The sequence below is a fragment of the Haematobia irritans genome, chromosome 3 (genome assembly GCF_050003625.1).
Source record: "Haematobia irritans isolate KBUSLIRL chromosome 3, ASM5000362v1, whole genome shotgun sequence".
Lineage (NCBI taxonomy): Eukaryota > Metazoa > Arthropoda > Insecta > Diptera > Muscidae > Haematobia > Haematobia irritans.
Genome location: NC_134399.1, coordinates 117,949,880 through 117,971,376, shown reverse-complemented (window position 1 = coordinate 117,971,376; position 21,497 = coordinate 117,949,880). Strand labels below are relative to the sequence as shown.

Below are 21,497 nucleotides of genomic sequence, written 5' to 3'. Positions count from 1 at the left end.
GAGATTTGGTTTTGGAGCCTCTTGGAGGAGCAAATTTCATCCGAGTCAGTTGAAATTTGGTACATTGTGCTAGTATATGGCCGTTAACAACCATGCCTAACTATGTCCATATCGATCTATAGTTATATATAGCCCTCAGATAAATCGATCCCCAATCACACAAAAATTGGTCCATATCAAGTTCATAATAGTATATAGCCCACATATAAGCGACCCCCATATTTCAATTATGTCTCCCTACGTACCGTGCAAAAGTCTATATCGACTCGTAATTATTTGTAGACTTACCTACACATACCTTTTTTGTCTAATATATACCACGTATGGACTAATTCACAATTTAGAAAACGATTTAAGATACCACAACCCAAGTAATTCGATTGTGGATGACAGTATTTCGTAGAAGTTTCTACGCAATCCATGGTACATAAGATTCGGCCAGGCCGAGCTTACGGCCATATATACTTGTATGATATAGCCCCCTTATAAACCGGCCCTCCGATTTTGGGTCTAGATTCTAGAGCTACAATGAGATGTGCTGTATATCCCTCTATGTTTTTGGCATAGGTCCCATTAGACCGATCTCCCTATTTAACTCCTATGGTTTCTAGAAATTGTAGTTTTTATCCGATTTGCCACAAATATTCTGGCATTTTAAACCCACAAAAAAGTGCATACGATTTAGTTTTTATTGGTCCATTTGGTAAGGCCTCCATATATACCGATTTCACATCTTGAGGGTACAGAAGGTGCACTGATCATGAAAATTGCTTGAAACTGAATGTAAAATTTCCAGATTTGACTTCTCGTAATCATTTAAATAATTGATGTAAAAATCTTCAGATTTTGGATGTCAAATCATGGCGTTTTTCCATCATTTTCTTGAACACTTACAAGAGATGTTTATTCCCCTGAAACTCAAGCAAAAAATGGTTCTTATAGATCCAGAATCTGATCTTGTCTTCATAGGTAAAATCTTTACATTTATCTTCGCGATGCGCACTGGTTGAACTGATCTGCTTGGGAAAATATCTGTCATTAAACCCCCTGAAATTTTTAAAGGAAACTATTATATTTGATTCATGGTGGCGGGTATATAAGATTCGGTCCAGCAGAACTTGCTGCTGAATATACTTGTTTCTGATTAATGGTGGGGGGTATATCAGATTCGGCCCGGCCGAACTTAATATATGCATAGCCTTTCGATATATCGACGATAGTTGAAAATTATTCATGTCAACATTACTATTTCATTATTCGGGTCAATATTCACATATATTTAACCATATAATTCTTAATCTAAGGTTATAATTAAGGTTAATTCCGCTTGTCTAATTATCTATTGTTTAATTGATTTAATAATTAAATGAAAAACCATTTGCTGATAGCCACTGTAAAAGAGCCCTCGATCGGCCGCATATCCATTTCTAACCAATATACTAGAATGTTAAACTTGACTTAGTTTTTGTTGTTCTGTGAAATCAAAGCAAACTCAAATCGTATGACAATAGAGAGATGAATGGTTCGAAATGTGGACCCAGAGGCGGGGTGTGTGAATGGTTTTATTTAGGGGTGGTTTGTGAGTTTAGTCCGGCATTTTAACTGAACGCCTACCGCGCCGTCTGACTATTTTTGCCTACGGTTACTTCTCGTCTTCATATATCGGCGAATAGAAGAGAAGCTCTCTCTCTATGATTTATAACAACAATAGATCAATGTAGATACCTCCAATAATTAGAGATACCATCGTCGTTGGCTTCAGCACCATAGAAAAATCAAATACAAAGCCAAACAAACACATCGACACAATAAATTGTTGGTTCCAATTCAAAAATTCTAAATAAAATGTCAACAAAAGATAGTACACAAAACCAAAAAAAAAAATACGAAATCGCAGACGCAAACGCATTTTAATTCTTCATTCATAAAAAAACAACCAAAATTCCAAAACAAACCGAAATTCTCTTCCGTCTGAAATAAGCGCAGCTATAGGTAGATTAGAGATATTTTTCGGCAGACTGCGGAAGTTTTCAGTTTGTGTTTTTTTTTATTCTATGGCGCACAGTAGCTTTTGGAAGAAGCCTCTTCATACCCATTTTTTGCTATACGCTAGCGTTTATTACTATAAAGCTAAGTTTTACGCTGACGTTCAAGTTACTGGTGTAGCGATAACGATAAGCGCCACTGTGTAGTGCTACTGAGTGTAGGTAAACAGTGGGGTGAGTAGTATTTGAAATGTCAAAAAAAAATAAATAAATGTGAATTGGGTTCAAGCAAGAGCTATGAATATTTTTAGGGTCTTATTTTTTTTTTAATTTTTAAAAAATTTTGTTTTTGTTTTTTTTATACCCTCTACCATAGGATGGGGGTATATTAACTTTGTCATTCCGTTTATAACACATCGAAATATTGCTCTAAGACCCCATAAAGTATATATATTCTGGGTCGTGGTGAAATTCTGAGTCGATCTAAGCATGTCCGTCCGTCTGTTCAAATCACGCTATCTACCGAACGAAACAAGCTATCGACTTAAAACTTTGCACAAGTAGTTGTTATCGATGTAGGTCGGATGGTATTGCAAATGGGCAATATCGGGCCACTTTTACGTATAGCCGCCATATAAACCGACGCTCAGATTTGGCTTGCGGAGCCTCTTGGAGGAGCAAAATTCATCCGATCCGGTTGAAATTTGGTACATGGTGTTAGTATATGGTCTCTAACAATCATGCAAAAATTGGTCCATATCGGTCAATAATTCTATGTAGCACCCATTTAAACCGATCCCCAGAGTTGAACTCCGGAGCTCTTGGAGGAGCACAATTCATCCGATCCGGTTGAAATTTGGTACGCTGTGAAATTTGGTACATTGCGCTAGTATATGGTCGCTAACAACCATGCCAAACTTTGTCCATATCGGTCAATAGTTATATATAGCCGATCCCCAAAAAAAATCTACCAAAATTTTATTTCTATAGAAAATTTTGTCAAACTGAATTATATACGTATTTACTCCCACACTGAAAAAAAGCATACTCGGTTCCAAAGATTTTGTCTTTACTTTAAAAAATTTGGTATTGATTCCGAGCCAAAGAAGCGGAGAATACAAGTAAGGATACTTTTAAGACACAATTCTCTTTTAAATTTAGGTTTTGTGTACTTGCTTCTAGGAAGCAAATTTTAATTTTTCGCTTTCTCAGCTTTTTTCTTCATATGCTATCAAAGTCCTTTAAAAACGAGTTAACGGCAACTTAACAAATTAGGTTAACGGCAACTTAACAAATTAGGACTCGACTTCCAGTAGAAATTATGCTATGTTTGAAGTAAAAAACTTCTTTAAAATAAAGTTTTGAAAAACATGTCCTATATTTGAACGATTTTTTGCTTTGTAGTCAAGATGCAAAAAGACAACAAATTTAAAGACAATTTCATTAAATATAAAGAATTTTTCTGAATTATTAAAGTCAAGTTGACCTTAGCCTCTAAATTTTTTCTTTCATCTTAAGATACCCATTTTTAAGTCAAATCACTTAATTATAAGGACAATACGACTTCATTGAAAAGTTTATCGACTTTTGGACAAGGGAAATAACTTTATTTTAGAGAAATGCGTCTTCTATGCTAAGCAAAATTTGTATTCGTATTTTAAAGACATGAAATCTTTAACGTCACGACAATATTTTTTTCAGTGCATTTTCATAAAGCTCCGTTAGTGTTCCGTTAACTAACCAACTTTTGAACCGTATTATGGACGAAGCTGTCATCTTGCATATAAAGGGTGATTAAATTGTAAGGGCCTATGTAGAATGTGAACCACACCTAAACGCCAAGTTTTTTTCCGAATTTTATTTGACATTTCTCTATTTCAGACTTACTCAATTTGAACCATGGAGAGATACACATTCCAACAACGTGTTAAATGCTTCCAATAAATGGCAACAATGGATGATACATTTCCGAAGAAAATCATCTTCAGTGATGAGGCACATTTTCACCTCAGTGGATTCGTGAGTGACTGTTTGGTGCGTTTTATGGGATGGCGGCATCATCGGTCCGTATTTTTTCCAAAATGAGGCCGGTCAGGCAGTTACTGTGAATGGTGTTCGCTATCGTGAGATGATAACGAACTTTTTATGGCACGAATTCGAAGATATGGATGTGGACGATATGTGGTTTCAGCAGGACGGTGCCACTTGCCACACAGCTAACGAAACAATGGCCGTGTTATCTCACGTAATGGCGATGTCAATTGGCCACAAAGATCATGTGATTTGACACCGTTGGACTTTTTTCTTTGGGGTTATTTGAAAGAAAAGGTGTACGTCGATAAGCCAGCAACAATTCAAGAGCTAAAGGATGTGATAATTCGGCACATTAACGACATAGAACCTCCATTATGCCTCAGCGTCATCGAAAATTTGGACCATCGGATGAAGGTGTGCCACCGAGGTCGCGGCGCCCATTTGGCAGATATTTTGTTCCATACATAATTGAGTAGTACCAATATATCATAATAATTTCCTAAATAGTTTGTGTTTTATTCAAAATCAACATCGGCCCTTGAAATTTTAACCACCCTTTATAGGGTCTCTAACAATCATGCAAAAATTGGTCCACATCGGTCCATAATTATATATAGCCCCTATATAAACCGATCCCAAGATTAGTTCTCCGGAGCCTCGTGGATGAGCAATATTCATCCGATTCGGTTGAAATTTGGTACGTGGAGTTAGTATATGGTCTCTAACAACTATGCAAAAATTGGTCCATATCGGTCAATAATTCTATATAGCCCCCATTTAAACCGATCCCCAGATTTGACCTCCGGAGTTCTTGGAGGAGCAAAATTCATCCGATCCGTCAATATTTTATTTCTATAGAAAATTTTGTCAAAATTTTATTTCCATCGAAAATTTTGTCAAAATTTTATTTCCGTAGAAAATTTTGTCAAAATTTTATTGGTATAGAAAATTTTGTCAAAATTTTATTTCTATAGAAAATTTTGTCAAACTGAATTATATACGTATTTAATCGGCCTTTTTTTGTGTAATATATACCCCGTATGGACTAACTTATAATTGAGAAGACGGTGTTAAGAAGTTTGAAGATATCTTGCCATCGGAAAGTGTTACCGCAACACAAGTAATTCGATTGTGTATGACAGCCTTTAGTAGAAGTTCCTACGCAATCCATGGTGGAGGGTACATAAGATTCAGCCTGGCCGAACTTACGGCCGTATATACTTGTTTTTTTTTTCAAAATATTCCCCATTATGACCTAACCAATTGTAGAAGAACTTTTGTCACTCTAATTGAGGTCACTACTTCTAGAAAAAAGGAGAATTTACAACGGATTTTGATATGATGATAATAATACAAAAATTAAATTTTTTAAAAATATTGAATATATAGAAAATTTAGACAACATTTTATTTCTGTAGAAAATTTCTAAAAATTTAATTTCTATAGAATTTTTTTTTTTCAAAATATAATTTCCAAAGAAATTTTTCTCAAAACTTTATTTCTATAGCAAATTTTGTAAAAAATTTATTTCTGTAGTAATTTTTTTTCAAAATTTTATTTCTGTCGTAATTTTTCTAAAAATGTTATTTCTGTGGATTTTTTTTTTCAAAATTTTATTTCTATAGAAAACTTTTTCAAAAATTTTATTTGAAAAATTAGAAAATTTTGTTAAAATTTTATTTCTATAGAAAATTTTGTAAACATTTTATTTCTATAGAAAAATTTGTTAAAATTTTACTTCTAAAGAAAATTTTATTCAATAAAAAATTTTATCAAAATATTACTTCGATAAAAAATTTGGCAAAAATTTTATTTCTATATAAAATTTTGTCAACATTTTTTTCATATAAAATATTTTTTTTTAAATTTTATTTCCACAGAAAATTTTGTCAAAATTTTATTTCTACAGAAAATTTGTCAAAATTTTATTTCCAAAGACATTTTTCTCAAAATTTTATTTCTATAGAAAATTTTGTCAGAATTGTATTTCTATAGAAAATTTTGTCAAAATTGTATTTCTGTTGAAAATGTTGTCAAAATTTTATTTCTAGAGAAAATTTTGTCAAAATTTTATATCTATAGAAAATTTTGTCAAAATTTTATTTCTATAGAAAATTTTGTCAAAATTTTATTTCTATAGAAAAAGGTAATTTCTATAGAAAATTTTGTCAGCATTTTATTTCTATAGCAAATTTTGTAAAAATTTTATTTCTGTAGTAATTTTTCTCAAAATTTTATTTCTGTAGTAACTTTTCTAAAAATTTTATTTCTGTGGATTTTTTTTTCAAAATTTTATTTCTATAGAAAACTTTTTCAAAAATTTTATTTGAATAATTAGAAAATTTTGTTAAAATTTTATTTGAAAAATTAGAAAATTTTGTTAAAATTTTATTTCTGTAGAAAAATTTGTTAAAATTTTACTTCTAAAGAAAATTTTATCAAAATTTTATTTAATAAAAAATTTTTTCAATATTTTACTTCGATAAAAAATGTGGCCAAAATTTTATTTCTATATAAAATTTTGTCAAAATTTTTTTCATATAAAATATTTTTTCAAAATTTTATTTCCACAGAAAAATTTGTCAAAATTTTATTTCTATAGAAAATTTTGTCAAAATTGTATTTCTATAGAAAATTTTGTCAAAATTGTATTTCTGTTGAAAATGTTGTCAAATTTTTATTTCTATAGAAAAATTTGTTAAAATTTTACTTCTAAAGAAAATTTTATTCAATAAAAAATTTTATCAAAATTTTACTTCGATCAAAAATTTGGCCAAAATTTTATTTCTATATAAAATTTTGTTAAATTTTTTTTTCTTATAAAATATTTTTTTAAAATTTTATTTCCACAGAAAATTTTGTCAAAATTTTATTTCTATAGAAAATTTGTCAAAATTTTATTTCCAAAGAAATTGTTCTCAAAATTTTATTTCTATAGAAAATTTTGTCAAAATTGTACTTCTGTTGAAAATGTTGTCAAAATTTTATTTCTAGAGAAAATTTTGTCAAAATTTTATATCTATAGAAAATTTTGTCAAAATTTTATTTCTATAGAAAATTTTGTCAAAATTTTATTTCTATAGAAAATTTTGTCAAAATTTGTTTTCTATAGAAAATGTTCTCTACATTTAATTTCTATAGAAAATTTTGTCAAAATTTTATTTCTATAGAAAAAGGTTATTTCTATAGAAAATTTTGTCAGCATTTTATGTCTATAGCAAATTTTGTAAAAATTTTATTTCTGTAGTAGTTTTTCTCAAAATTTTATTTCTGTAGTAATTTTTCTAAAAATTTTATTTCTGTGGATTTTTTTTTTCAAAATTTTATTTCTATAGAAAACTTTTTCAAAAATTTTATTTGAAAAATTAGAAAATTTTGTTAAAATTTTATTTCTATAGAAAATTTTGTAAAAATTTTATTTCTATAGAAAAATTTGTTAAAATTTTACTTCTAAAGAAAATTTTGTCAAAATTTTATTCAATAAAAAATTTTATCAAAAAATTTTGTCAAAATTTTATTTCTATAGAAAATTTTGTCAAAATTGTATTTCTATAGAAAATTTTGTCAAAATTGTATTTCTGTTGAAAATGTTGTCAAAATTTTATTTTTATAGAAAATTTTGTTTAAATTTTATTTCTATAGAACATTTTGTCAAAATTTTATTTCTATAGAAAATTTGGTCAACATTTTATTTCTATAGAAAATTTTGTCAAAATTTTATTTCTATAGAAATTGTTGCTATAGAAAATTTTGTCAACATTTTATTTCTGTAGAAAATTTTGTCAAAAGTTTATTTCTATAGAAATCTACCAGTTTTGGTAGAATTCTACCAACTGTGGAAACCGTGATATGAGCCCCGGGAAAAGTTGCCCAAAGCCTAAATGAAGTAGAACCCCAAAAATTATATGGGGAACAGCAACGCAAAGTGTTTATGTTTTTCGGGAAGTAACTTTTTATTTTATTTTTTGGAGACCGTTCGCAATACGAAAATAAATCCCAATATTTTAAATATTACGGATTGTGCTTTGTTTTCAAGTGGTGTCTATTTTCACATTCTGCGAGTTGGCAATGTCGTTCTAACTACCATTTTCTTGTCGTTCTGAATACCATTTTATCGCTCCACATCAGATTTTTGCGCTCCATATCAGATTTTGGACAGAGCCCAAAGGTGGTTAAGGCGATACCTCTAGATTTAAAATGTCAAGCAAATCGGATGAAAATTGAGCCTTCTATGCCCTCAAAACATCAAAATGGAAGATAGGTTTATATGGGAGCTATATCAAAACATAGACCGATATTTTAACAAATCTCTTTGTGGGCCTAAGGTACTTCTAGATTTCACATTGCAAAATTGCGGCTTCCATGGCCAATATGGGGGACTATACCAAAACATTGAACAATATAGCCCATTTTCGAACTTGATCTGTGTGCGGACAAAAAATGAATCTGTGCAAAGTTTCAGGACGATAACGCTATTATTGAAAGCTGTAACCTAATTACAATGGACAGACAGGCGGACATGGTTATATCATCTTAGAATTTCTACCGGATCTTTTTTTTGATTGGTGAAAACCCTCGGAAGTGGTCGCCTAAATTTTGTCCACATTTTTAGAAGTGTCCACTAATAAGGGGTTATTATTAGTAAGATACTATAGCAAACGTCTCATGAAAATTGTTCACTTTTGAGAAGAGTCCGCTCTTCAGATTTCCATTTTTGAGAGTTTTCACTGTACTTTATATAATGGGAAATGGATATTTCATTCTATGGTGGCGGGTATAAAAATTAATCCTTGATATAACATTTCCCAACAGTATTGACCTGAAATTCAAAACTCATTTTAAAAAGTACGACCCAAAGTATTCGCATTGTCTTAAAATTTTCCCCATAGTGCAATAGCGAACCATCAATCTGATTGACCTGCTACGCGATGACTACGACGTTTATAAAGGCGATAGCTGCTGATAGACAAACCGAATGAACTTGACTTAGAGCTAACGGTAGCTGCAGTTTAACGATTCAATGCGAATTTTAGTCACCGACTTTAAGCCGACATCAACAGTTGATCTCTGGACTGGGATTTAATAGAGACAACGTCGTTACCGGAGCACCAATAAAACAAAAATATACAATAAAAAAATATCCAAAAACGAAAATTAAAAAAAAATCAAACAACACACAAAAAGTGAAAAAAAATACATCACAAATATTCAACCTATTGTGTATCTGGAATGGTGTAGTATAGTCGGTGGAGAGTAATAGATTTGGTGATAGCAACAATTGTCATGCAATTGCAATTGGAGAAATCTAACAACAAAAAATATCACGAAACGAAACTATGTGTTTATAAACAAATCCAAAAAAAGTAAATAAAATGTACAACTATTCGAAAATCAGGCAATTTTAAATGTAACCAAAATAAATTCCCAAAGAAAAATACAAAAAAAAAATCAATTAAAACAGAAAACATAACAAATAAAACAAAGTGAAATTTTTTTTGTTGATGAAAGAAACCAAACCAATCAACCGCATAAAACAAAAACACCAGCATCCAAATACGAACCTTATTATTTAATTATTTATTCAAATAATAAGCAGCGACAACAGAGCAAAAACAAGTAAGTAAGTAAGTTTAGCAATCGTAGAGTTTGAAAATTAATTTTGAAATGGAATATAATTTTGAAAACGTGAATGGATCTTCTAAAAAAATTATTATGTGTTTGAAATGCTCGAAATATAATTTCTATTAAAACTTCTGAATAATGTGTTGATTCAGAATTTTTGGTTTTCTTTTTATACCTTCCGCTCTAGAATATCAATATATCAAAATATAGAACGCTATCTTGGAACTTCGCGAATTGGCATCACCGGTGCCACAGTTGGTAGAATTCTAAGCAAAATGGCAGATTTTTTACTATTCGGTAGAATTTTTGATGATTTTCTCTCTACCTAAGGGTACTTCACAAATTTCCTATATAAATAGAAATTCGACATGTTGGCATATGAGAATAAAATTTTAACAAAATTTTTCATGACAATAAAATTTTAATAAAAAAAATTAATAATAAAATTTTCCATAAAATTTTCTTCAAATATAAAATTTTGATAAAATTTTCTATAGAAATAAAATTTTCACAAAATTATCTACAGAAATAAAATTTTAACAAAGTTATCTACAGAAATACAATTTTGACAAAATTTTCGATAGGAATTAAATTTTGGCAAAAATTTTTATAGGAATTAAATTTTGACAAAATTGTCTACAGGAATTAAACTTTGACAAAATTTTCCATGTGAATACAATTTTAACAAAATTTTGCTATGTAAATGAAATTTTAACAAAATTTTCTATAGAAAAAAAATTGACAAAATTTTCCATGAAAATAAAATTGTGACAAAATTTCTATAGAAACAAAATTTTAACAAAATTTTCTATAGAAAAAAAAAAATTGACAAAATTTTCCATGAAAATAAAATTGTGACACAATTCACAATGGAAATAAAATTTTGACAAACTTTCTACAGAAATAAAATTTTAACAAAATTTTCTATAGAAATAAAATTTTGACAAAATTTTCTGTAGAAATAAAATATTCACAAAATAATAAGGAACGTCTAAAGTCGGGCGGGGCCGACTATATTATACCCTGCACCACTTTGTAGATTTGTCCCAAATACATACATTTAAATATCACTCGATCTGGACAGAATTTGATAGACTTCTACAAAACAAACTCAAAATTTAAGTCGGCTAATTCACTAGGGTGGAACACAATGTTAGTAAAAAGTCTAAAGTCGGGCAGGGCCGACTATATTATACCCTGCACCACTTTGTAGATCTAAATTTTCGATACCATATCACATCCGTCAAATGTGTTGGGTGCTATATATAAAGGTTTGTCCCAAATACATACATTTAAATATCACTCGATTTTGGACAGAATTTGATAGACTTTTACAAAATCTATAGACTCAAAATTTAAATTGGCTAATGCACTAGGGTGGAACACAATGTTAGTAAAATAATATGGGAAAATATTTAAATCTGAAGCAATTTTAAGGAAACTTCGCAAAAGTTTATTTATGACTTATCGCTCGGTATATATGTATTAGAAGTTTAGGAAAATTAGAGTCAGTTTCACAACTTTTCGACTAAGCAGTGGCTATTTTACAAGGAAAATGTTGGTATTTTGACCATTTTCGTCGAAATCAGAAAAACATATATATGGGAGCTATATCTAAATCTGAATCGATTTCAACCTAATTTGGCACGCATAGCTACAATGCTAAATCTACTCCCTGTGCAAAATTTCAACCAAATTGGGCCAAAACTCTGGCTTCTGGGGCCATATAAGTCCATATCGGGCGAAAGATATATATGTGAGCTATATCTAAATCTGAACCGATTTCAATAAAATTTGGTACACTTAACTATACGACTAAGTGTTATGTTTGTACAAAATTTCAAGCAAATCGGTTTAAAACTCTGGCTGCTGGGTCCATATGAGTACATATCGGGCGAAAGATATATATGGGAGCTATATCTAAATCTGAACCGATTTCTTCCAAAATCAATAGAGTTCTATTCTCACCCAAATTAGGAACATGTGCCAAATTTGAAGGCGATTGGACTTAAATTGCGAACTAGACTTTGATCACAAAAATATGTTCACAGACAGACGGACGGAAGAACAGACGGACATGGTTATATCGACTCAGGAGCCCACCCTGAGCATATTTGCCAAAGACACCATGTGTCTATCTCGTCTCCTTCTGGGTGTTACAAACATATGCACTAACTTATATACCCTGTTCCACAGTGTGGCGCAGGGTATAAAAATTGACAAAATTTTCCATGGAAATAAAATTGTGACAAAATTCCTCATGGAAATAAAATTTTAATAAAGTTTTCTATGAAAATAAAATTTTAACAAAATTTTCGATAGAAATAAAAATTTTACAACTTTTTCGATAGAAATAAAAATTTGGCAAAATTTTGTATAGAAACAAAATTTTGACAAAATAGTTTATAGAAATTAAAATTTTGACAACATTTTCTATAAAGATACAATTTTGACAACATTTTCTATAAAGATACAATTTTGACAAAATTTTCTATACAAATAAATTTTTCTATAGAAATAAAATTTCGATAAAAAATCTATAGAAGTAAAATTTTGACAACACTTGCTATAGAATTAAAATTTTAACAATTTTTTTTAGAAATACAATTTTGTCACAATTTTCTGTAGAAATAAAATTTTGACAAAATTTTCTATAAAGAAAAATTTTCTATGGAAAAAAAATTTGATAAAAAGTCTATAGAAGTAAAATTTTGACAAAATTTGCTATAGAAACAAAATTTTAACAAAAATTTCCATGGAAATAAAATCTTAACAAAGTTTTCCATGGAAATACAATTTTATCAACATTTTTTACAGAAATACAATTTTGACAAAATTTTCTATAAAAATAAAATTCCTATATAAATAAAATTTTGAGAAAATTTTCTATAGAAAAAAATTTTGACAACATTTTCTTACAAATAAAATTTTGACAAAATTTTCTACAGAAATATATTTTCTATTGAAATAAAATTTTGCCAAATTTTCTGTGGAAATAAAATTTTGACAAAATTTTCTATGGACATAAAATTTTGAAAAAAAAAAAATATACAGAAGTACATTTTCTATGTAAATGAAATTTTAACAACATTTTCTATGGAAATAACATATTGGTAAAATTTTCTATAAAAATAAAAATTTTAAAAAAATTTCTAAAATTTTAACAAAATTTTCTATAGAAATAAAATGTTGACAAAATTTTCTATACAAATAAAATTTTGACAAAACTTCTATGGAAATAAAGTGTTCAAAACATTTTCTATAAAAATAAAAATTTTACCAAAAATTTTCCAAAGAAATCAAATTTTGACAAATTTTCTATAGAAATACATACTCTACAACACCGTGGTGCAATGGTTAGCATGCCCGCCTTGCATACACAAGGTCGTGGGTTCGATTCCTGCTACGACCGAACACCAAAAAGTTTTTCAGCGGTGGATTATCCCACCTCAGTAATGTTGGTGACATTTCTGAGGGTTTCAAAGCTTCTCTAAGTGGTTTCACTAGAATGTGGAACGCCGTTCGGACTCGGCTATAAAAAGGAGGTCCCTTGTCATTGAGCTTAACATGGAATCGGGCAGCACTCAGTGATAAGAGAGAAGTTCACCACTGTGGTATCACAATGGACTGAATAGTCTAAGTGAGCCTGATACATCGGGCTGCCACATAACCTAACCTAACCTAACCTAACATTTTCGATAGAAATAAATATTTGACAAACTTTTGTGTAGAAATAAAATTTTGACAAAATATTTTATAGAAATTAAAATTTTGACAACATTTTCTATAAAGATACAATTTTGACAAAATTTTCTATACAAACAAAATTTTCTATAGAAATAAAATTTCGATAAAAAATCTATAGAAGTAAAATTTTGTCAACAGTTGCTAGAGAAATAAAATTTTAACAAAATTTTTGTATAGAAATACAATTTTGTCACAATTTTCTATAGAAATAAAATTTTGACAAAATTTTCTACAAAGATACAATTTTGCCAAGATTTTCTATACAAATAAAATGTTCTCAAAATTTTCTAAATTAAAAAAAAAATTCTAAAATTAAAAAAAAAAAAATTATAGAAATAAAATTTAAGAACTTTTTTGCTGCGAAAAATCTATAGAAATAAAATTTTGACAAAATTTGCTATAGAAACAAAATTTTAATAAAAATTTCCATGGAAATAAAATTTTAATACAATTTTCCATGGAAATAAAATTTTATCAAAATTTTTTACAGAAATAAATTTTGACAAACTTTTCTTTAAAAATAAAATACCTATATAAATAGATTTTGACAAAATTTTCTATGGAAATAAAATTTTGATAAAAAATCTATAGAACTAAATTTCTTACAAAATTTTCTATAGAAATAAAATGTTGGCAAAATTTTCTATAAAAATAAAAATTTGAAAAAAAAATCTCAAATTTTAACAAAATTTTTTATAGAAATAAAATTTAACAAAATTTTCTATAGAAATAAAATTTTGAGAAAATTTTCTATAGAAAAAAATTTGACAACATTTTTTATACAAATAAAATTTTGACAAAGTTTTCTACAGAAATATATTTTCTATTGAAATAAAATTTTGACAAAATTTTCTGTGGAAATAAAATTTTAACAAAATTTTCTATGGACATAAAATCTTGAAAAAAAATTCTACAGAAGTACATTTTCTATGTAAATAAAATTTTGACAAAATTTTCTATGGAAATAAAATGTTGGCAAAATTTTCTATAAAAATAAAAATTTGAAAAAAAATTCTAAAATGTTAACAAAATTTTCTATAGAAATAAAATGTAACAAAATTTTCTATAGAAATAAAATTTTAACAAAATGTTCTATAGAAATAAAATGTTGCCAAAATTTTCTATAGAAATAAAATTTTGACAAAACTTCTATGGAAATAAAATGTTCACAAAATTTTCTATAAAAATAAAAATTTTACCAAAAATTTTCTAAAGAAATCAAATGTTGACAAATTTTCTATAGAAATACAAATTTTACAACATTTTCGATAGAAATAAATATTTGACAAACTTTTGTATAGAAATAAAATTTTGGCAAAATATTTTATAGAAATTAAAATTTTGACAATATTTTCTATAAAGATACAATTTTGACAAAATTTTCTATACAAATAAAATTTTCTATAGAAATAAAATTTCGATAAAAAATCTATAGAAGTAAAATATTGACAACACTTGCTATAGAAATAAAATTTTAACAAAATTTTTGTATAGAAATACAATTTTGTCACAATTTTCTATAGAAATAAAATTTTGACAACATTTTCTATAAAGATACAATTTTGCCAAGATTTTCTATACAAAGAAAATGTTCACAAAATTTTCTATGAAAAAAAAAATTGATAAAAAATCTTTAGAAGTAAAATTTTGATAAAATTTGCTTTAGAAACAAAATTTTAACAAAAATTTCCATGGAATTGTTTTATTTCCATGGAAATTTTTGTTAAAATTTTCCATGGAAATAAAATTTTATCAAAATTTTTTACAGAAATACAATTTTGACGAAATTTTCTAATAAAATTCCTATATAAATAAAATTTTAACAAAATTTTCTATAGAAATAAAATTTTGACAAAATTTTCTATACAAATAAAATGCTTACAAAATTTTCTATAGAAATAAAATTTTGATAAAAACCTATAGATCTAAATGTTTTACCAAATTTTTTATAGAAATAAACTTTTGACAAAATTTTCTATAGAAATAACATTTTGACAGAATTTCCTATAGAAATAACATTTTGACAATATTTTCTATAAAAATAAAATTTTGACAAAATTTCCTATATAAATAAAATTTTGTCAACATTTTCTATACAAATATAATGTTCACAAAATTTTCTATGGAAATAAAATTTTGATAAAAAAATCTATAGAACTAAAATTTTTACAAAATTTTTAATAGAAATAAACTTTTGACAAAAATTTCCATGGAAATAAAATTGTATAAAATTTTTTTACAGAAATACAAAAAAAAAATTTATAGAAATAAAATTTAAAATTTTTTTTGCTGCGAAACAGCTGTCCACCCAACCATCTCGCAATATATAGGGTTTTGCCTAAATAAATTTCACAAGCATACTTTTCCTCTGTTGGTTATCTTGTAGTTTAGTCAATGCATTTGTTTAAGGTGAAATCAAAAATAACAATAATGATTGAAACCAACGATGAAACCAATGATTAAACCAACAATAACAAACAAAACGATTTTTTTTTTGGAAATAAAATTTCAACAAAAACTTCTACGAAAATAAAATTTTGGCAAAATTTTTTAAAGAAATAAAATTTTGACATTTTTTTCCATAGAGATAAAATTGTGAGAAAATTTCCTATAAAAATAAAATTTTAACAAAATGTTTAATGGAAATAAAATTTTAACAAAATTTTCCATGGAAACAAAATTTTAACAAAATTTTCTATAGAACTAAAATTTTGATAAAATTTTCTATATAACTCAAATTTTGGCAAAATTTTCTATAGAAATAAAATGTTGACAACATATTCTATGGAAATAAAATTTTAACAAAATTTTCATGGAAATAAAATTTTAACAAAATTTTCAACGGAAATAAATTTTTAACAAAATTTTCCAAGAAAATAAAATTTTAATATAATTTTCTATGGAAATAAAATTTTGACAAAATTTTCATAAGTCCATTCCTAGTTTCCCCTCATTTCAAGTTTTCATGCAATAGGTTTCGTCAATTTTGATCCCGGATATATGGAAAAACGTCTAAAGTTTTCTTTCTTTTTAAAAAGTTGTGCCCTTTTTATTGCAAGTTACTCTTTTTGTGCCACTTTCTAGAAATTCTCAACAATAACACTGGTTATATCTATAGTCAATATCAATGTCTCAATGTCCTCTGTAATCGACATTAGTAGATAGATATTTTAAAATCTCTAAAAACAAATTATATGGAAATCAAACAAAGTGAAATTTATTATCGATGTATCGAAAAAAAAAAAAAACAATCAACCGCATCACACAAAATACAAGCATCGAATCACGAACCCTATTATTTCATTAGTTATTCAAATAATGAGCAAAATCAAAGAATAACAAGTAAGCTATAGCAATCGTAGAATTTTAAAATAATAAAAAAAATAGAATATAAAATTTCAAAAATGAAAAAAATCCCCAAAAATAATAATTTTGTTAATACTTCTGAATTATGTAGTGCTTCAGAAAATTTCGTATATTAAAATATTGGTCCTTCCGTCTGTCGGTTGATCTCACGCTTTACTGATAGAAGAGTTTTCTTTTCTGAGAAACGACATGTTGGAGAAATCTACACTCAAAAAAAAGTTTACTTGGATCCAAAGATTTTGACCTTCTTTTAAGGTTTTGGTATTGATTTCGAACCAAAGATGCGGCTTCTTTAAAATAAGGACATTTTTTAGCGACCTATCTGGCTTTAAATCTAGGACCTATAAAATTAAAATTAGGATATATACCTCATTTATCAAATGTTCATTCTATTTTTCCGGTATATTAATAAAGCTATTCACGTACATATAACATAAATGCCAGTTTAAAAATCCATATTTCAACGGATACTTCAAAGTAAAAAATATTTTCTTAATTGAAAAAAAAACCTTAAACCAAAGATTGAAGCGTTTTTATCTTAAATCTAAAGATTCAATATGGGTTAATTTAAGGACGATTTCTTTAAATCTGTATTTCTTTATTTTAAGGAAAATTTGCCTTAGTTTAAAGACACACAACTTTAACGAAGGGACGAATATTTTCAAAATTTTAGTTCTAAAATTAACGAACAAAAAATTTTGAAGCAAAGATTATAAAGCAGTAGAGCATTGAAGAAAAATTATTTCCGAACTGGGGATTGTAATAAAAATCGAAGGGTTGACTTTTCTAATAAGGAAAAGTGTATTTTTACTTTAGACTTTAGTGATTATGGAAAAGTATACTTTTGGCGTCCAGATTTTAGAAATTTCTATATAAAGAAATTTAGAATTTTCTATAGAAAGACTTAAGGTCGACTTTTCGCTTTTTATAACCACCAACATAGGATGAGCGTAGGGGTATTATAAGTTTGCCATTGCGTTTGTAGCACATCGAGATAACGCTTTCCGACTATATAAAGTGTATATATTCTTGATCTGGGAGAAATTCAGTCTATTGTGATAGGGTAAGGTAATCTAACAATGTCCATCGGTCTATCACTATAGCGTTCAATGATGGAACTATCTGTCTGAAATTTAGTACAGATTAGTTTGTCTGCAAGCAGATCAATATCGAAGAGGGGCTCTAACGGTCCCGATTTTATTTAGCTCCATGCAAAATAATCCCCGATTGGATTTCTAGGGGTTTCTGACACCTCGTTTTTTTTTTATCAGATTTGTCTGAAATAGGAAATCTAGAGGTTTTTAGGTCCACAAATGGTTGTGCTGAATATGGTGGGAATAGGTCGATATTTTGATATAGCCCCCATATAAACCGCATTGATTTCTTGAACTTGTAGATCAGACATTTTTTACCGATTTCCTGAAATTGTAATGTCCACATATAGGTGTGTCGGATATGGTTCATACCTAGACTCCGCAATCTTTAATCAATTTGCCTAAAATTTTTTATGTCTCCTGATTTATTTTGAGGGGATAGAAGGAGATCATCCAAACTACCCGATACTAGAAGTAAAATTTCCCGATTTTACTTATCATGCTCATTCGTGTAATGGAGATAAATATTTGCAGAAATTATTTCCAAATCATATGAAGGCCGTTATTTTATACAATTTTTCTCCAATTGGGTAAAAACGAAAATGGCTCTTATAAATCCATAATCTGATGTAGAGTTGATATGTAGAAACTCTAAATTTTACTTCGGCATTCGTACCATTTGATTTTCTTGAGGGAGTATGTTTTCGATTTTTATACCCACCACCATAGAATGGGGACGGGGGTACGTTTGTAACACATCGAAATATCGATTATATAAAGTATATATATTCTTGATCAGGGAGAAATTCTAAGACGATATAACCATGTCCGTCTGTCTGTCTGTATGTCTGGCTGTCTGTCTGTTGTAATCACGCTACAGTCTTCAATAATGAAGCAATCATGCTGAAAATTTTCACAAACTCGTCTTATGTCTGCAGGCAGGTCAAGTTCGAAAATGGGCTATATCGGTCCATATATAGCCCCCATATAAACCGACCCCCCACCCGATTTGGGGTCTTGGGCTTATAGAAACCGTAGTTTTTATCCAATTCGCCTGAAATTGGAAATCTGGAGGTATTTTAGGCCCATAAAGAGGTTTGCCAAAAATGGTGAGCATCGGTCCAAGTTTTGGTATAGCCCCCATATAGACCGATATCCCGATTTTACTTCTTGGGCTTAAAGAATCCGTAGTTTTTATCCAATTTGCATGAAATTTGAAATCTAGAATTATTTTAGGACCATAAGGAAGTGCGCCGAAAATGGTCAGTATCGGTCAAAGTGTACGAGAAACCTCTTTTGTTTTAGTCGCTAGTATTAAATGCATATTATTTTTATATAGTACCAACCTTCTAATGATTCGTGTCAAACTTTGACGTCTGTAAGTCAATTAGTTTGTGAGATAGAGCGTATTTTGTGAAGCAACTTTTGTTATTGTGAAAAAAATGAAAGAGAAAGGAATTTCGTGTTTTGATAAAATACTGTTTTCTGAAGGGGAAAAATACGGTGGAAGCAAAAACTTGGCTTTATAATGAGTTTCCGGACTCTGCCCCAGGGAAATCAATAATAATTGATTGGTATGCAAAATTCAAGCGTGGTGAAATGAGCACGGAGGACGGTGAACGCAGTGGACGCCCGAAAGAGGTGGTTACCGACGAAAACATCAAAAAAATCCACAAAATGATTTTGAATGACAGTAAAATGAAGTTGATCGAGTTAGCAGAGGCCTTAAAGATATCAAAGGAACGTGTTGGTCATATCATTCATCAATATTTGGATATGCGGAAGCTCTGTGCAAAATGGGTGCCGCGTGAGCTCACATTTGACCAAAAACAACAACAAGTTGATAATTCTGAGCGGTGTTTGCAGCTGTTAACTCGTAATACACCCGAGTTTTTCCGTCGATATGTGACAATGGATGAAACATTGCTCCATCACTACACTCCTGAGTCCAGTCGACAGTCGGCTGAGTGGACAGCGACCGGTGAACCGTCTCCGAAGCGTGGAAAGACTCAAAAGTTTGCTGACAAAGTAATGGCCTCTGTTTTTGGGATGCGCGTGGAATAATTTTTATCGATTATCTTGAGAAGGGAAAAACCATCAACAGTGACTATTATATGGCGTTATTGGAGCGTTTGAAGGTCGAAATCGCGGCAAAACGGCCCCATATGAAGAAGAAAAAAGTGTTGTTCCACCAAGACAACGCACCGTGCCACAAGTCATTGAGAACGATGGCAAAAATTCATGAATTGGGCTTCGAATTGCTTCCCCACCCACCGTATTCTCCAGATCTGGCCCCCAGCGACTTTTTCTTGTTCTCAGAACTCAAAAGGATGCTCGCAGGGAAAACATTTGGCTGCAATGAAGAGGTGATCGCCGAAACTGAGGACTATTTTGAGGCAAACGAATGGTATCAAAAAATTGGAAGGTTATTATAATCGTTGTATCGCTCTTGAAGGGAACTATGTTGAATAATAAAAACGAATTTTGACAAAAACAAGTAAGGAAAGTTTAAAATCGGGCGGGGCCGACTATATTATACCCTGCACCACTTTGTAGATCTAAATTTTCGATACCATATCACATCCGTTAAATGTGTTGGGGGCTATATATAAAGGTTTGTCCCAAATACATACATTTAAATATCACTTGATTTGGACAGAATTTGATAGACTTCTACAAAATCTATAGACTCAAAATTTAAGTCGGCTAATGGACTAGGGTGGAACACAAAATCAATAGGGATCGTCTTTGAGCCGAAACAGGACCCTATACCAAATTTTAGGACAATCGGACTAAAACTTCGAGCTGTACTTTGCACAGAAAAATACATCAACAGACAGACAGACGGACAGACAGACAGACAGACAGACAGACGGACATCGCTAAATCGACACAGAATTTAATTCTAAGACGATCGGTATACTAAACGATGGGTCTCAGACTTTTCCTTCTTGGCGTTACATACAAATGCACAAACTTATTATACCCTGTACCACAGTAGTGGTGAAGGGTATAAAAATATGGGAAACATTTAAATGTGAAGCAATTTTAAGGAAACTTCGCAAAAGTTTATTTATGATTTATTGCTCGATATATACGTATTAGAAGTTTAGGAAAATTAGAGTCATTTTTACAACTTTTCGACTAAGCAGTTGCGATTTTACAAGGAAAATGTTGGTATTTTGACAATTTTTGTCCAAATTAGAAAAACATATATATGGGAGCTATATCTAAATCTGAACCGATTTCAACCTAATTTGGCACGCAAAATTTCAACTAAATCGGAGCAAAAAATTGGCCTCTGTGGTCATATGAGTGTAAATCGGGCGAAAGCTATATATGGGAGATATATCTAATCTGAACCGATTTCAACCAAATTTGGCACGCATAGCTACAATGCTAATTCTACTCCCTGTGCAAAACTTCAATTAAATCGGAGTAAAAGATTGGCCTCTGTGGTCATATGAGTGTAAATCGGGCGAAAGCTATATATGGGAGCTATATCTAAATCTGAACCGATTTCAACCAAATTTGGCACGCATAGCTACAATGCTAATTCTACTTCCTGTGCAAAATTTCAACTAAATCGGAGCAAAAAAAATGGCCTCTGTGGGCAAATGAGTAGTGGGAGCTTTATATAAATCTGAAC

At 29.4% G+C, this 21,497-nt stretch overlaps 1 protein-coding gene across 2 annotated transcripts in view; it reads left to right on the top strand.

Annotated features, from left to right (window-relative positions):
- Nucleotides 1–9,042: 9,042 nt before the first annotated feature.
- LOC142229033 (putative peptidoglycan muropeptide transporter SLC46) overlaps nucleotides 9,043–21,497 on the top strand; it is a 49,851-nt gene continuing 37,396 nt past the window's right edge. The window contains exon 1 of one of the 2 annotated variants that reach the window (XM_075299571.1): nucleotides 9,043–9,639. The gene's annotated coding sequence lies outside the window, so the exon portion shown is untranslated. The remainder of the gene's footprint in view (nucleotides 9,640–21,497) is intronic. The other variant, XM_075299570.1, reaches the window with a different exon arrangement.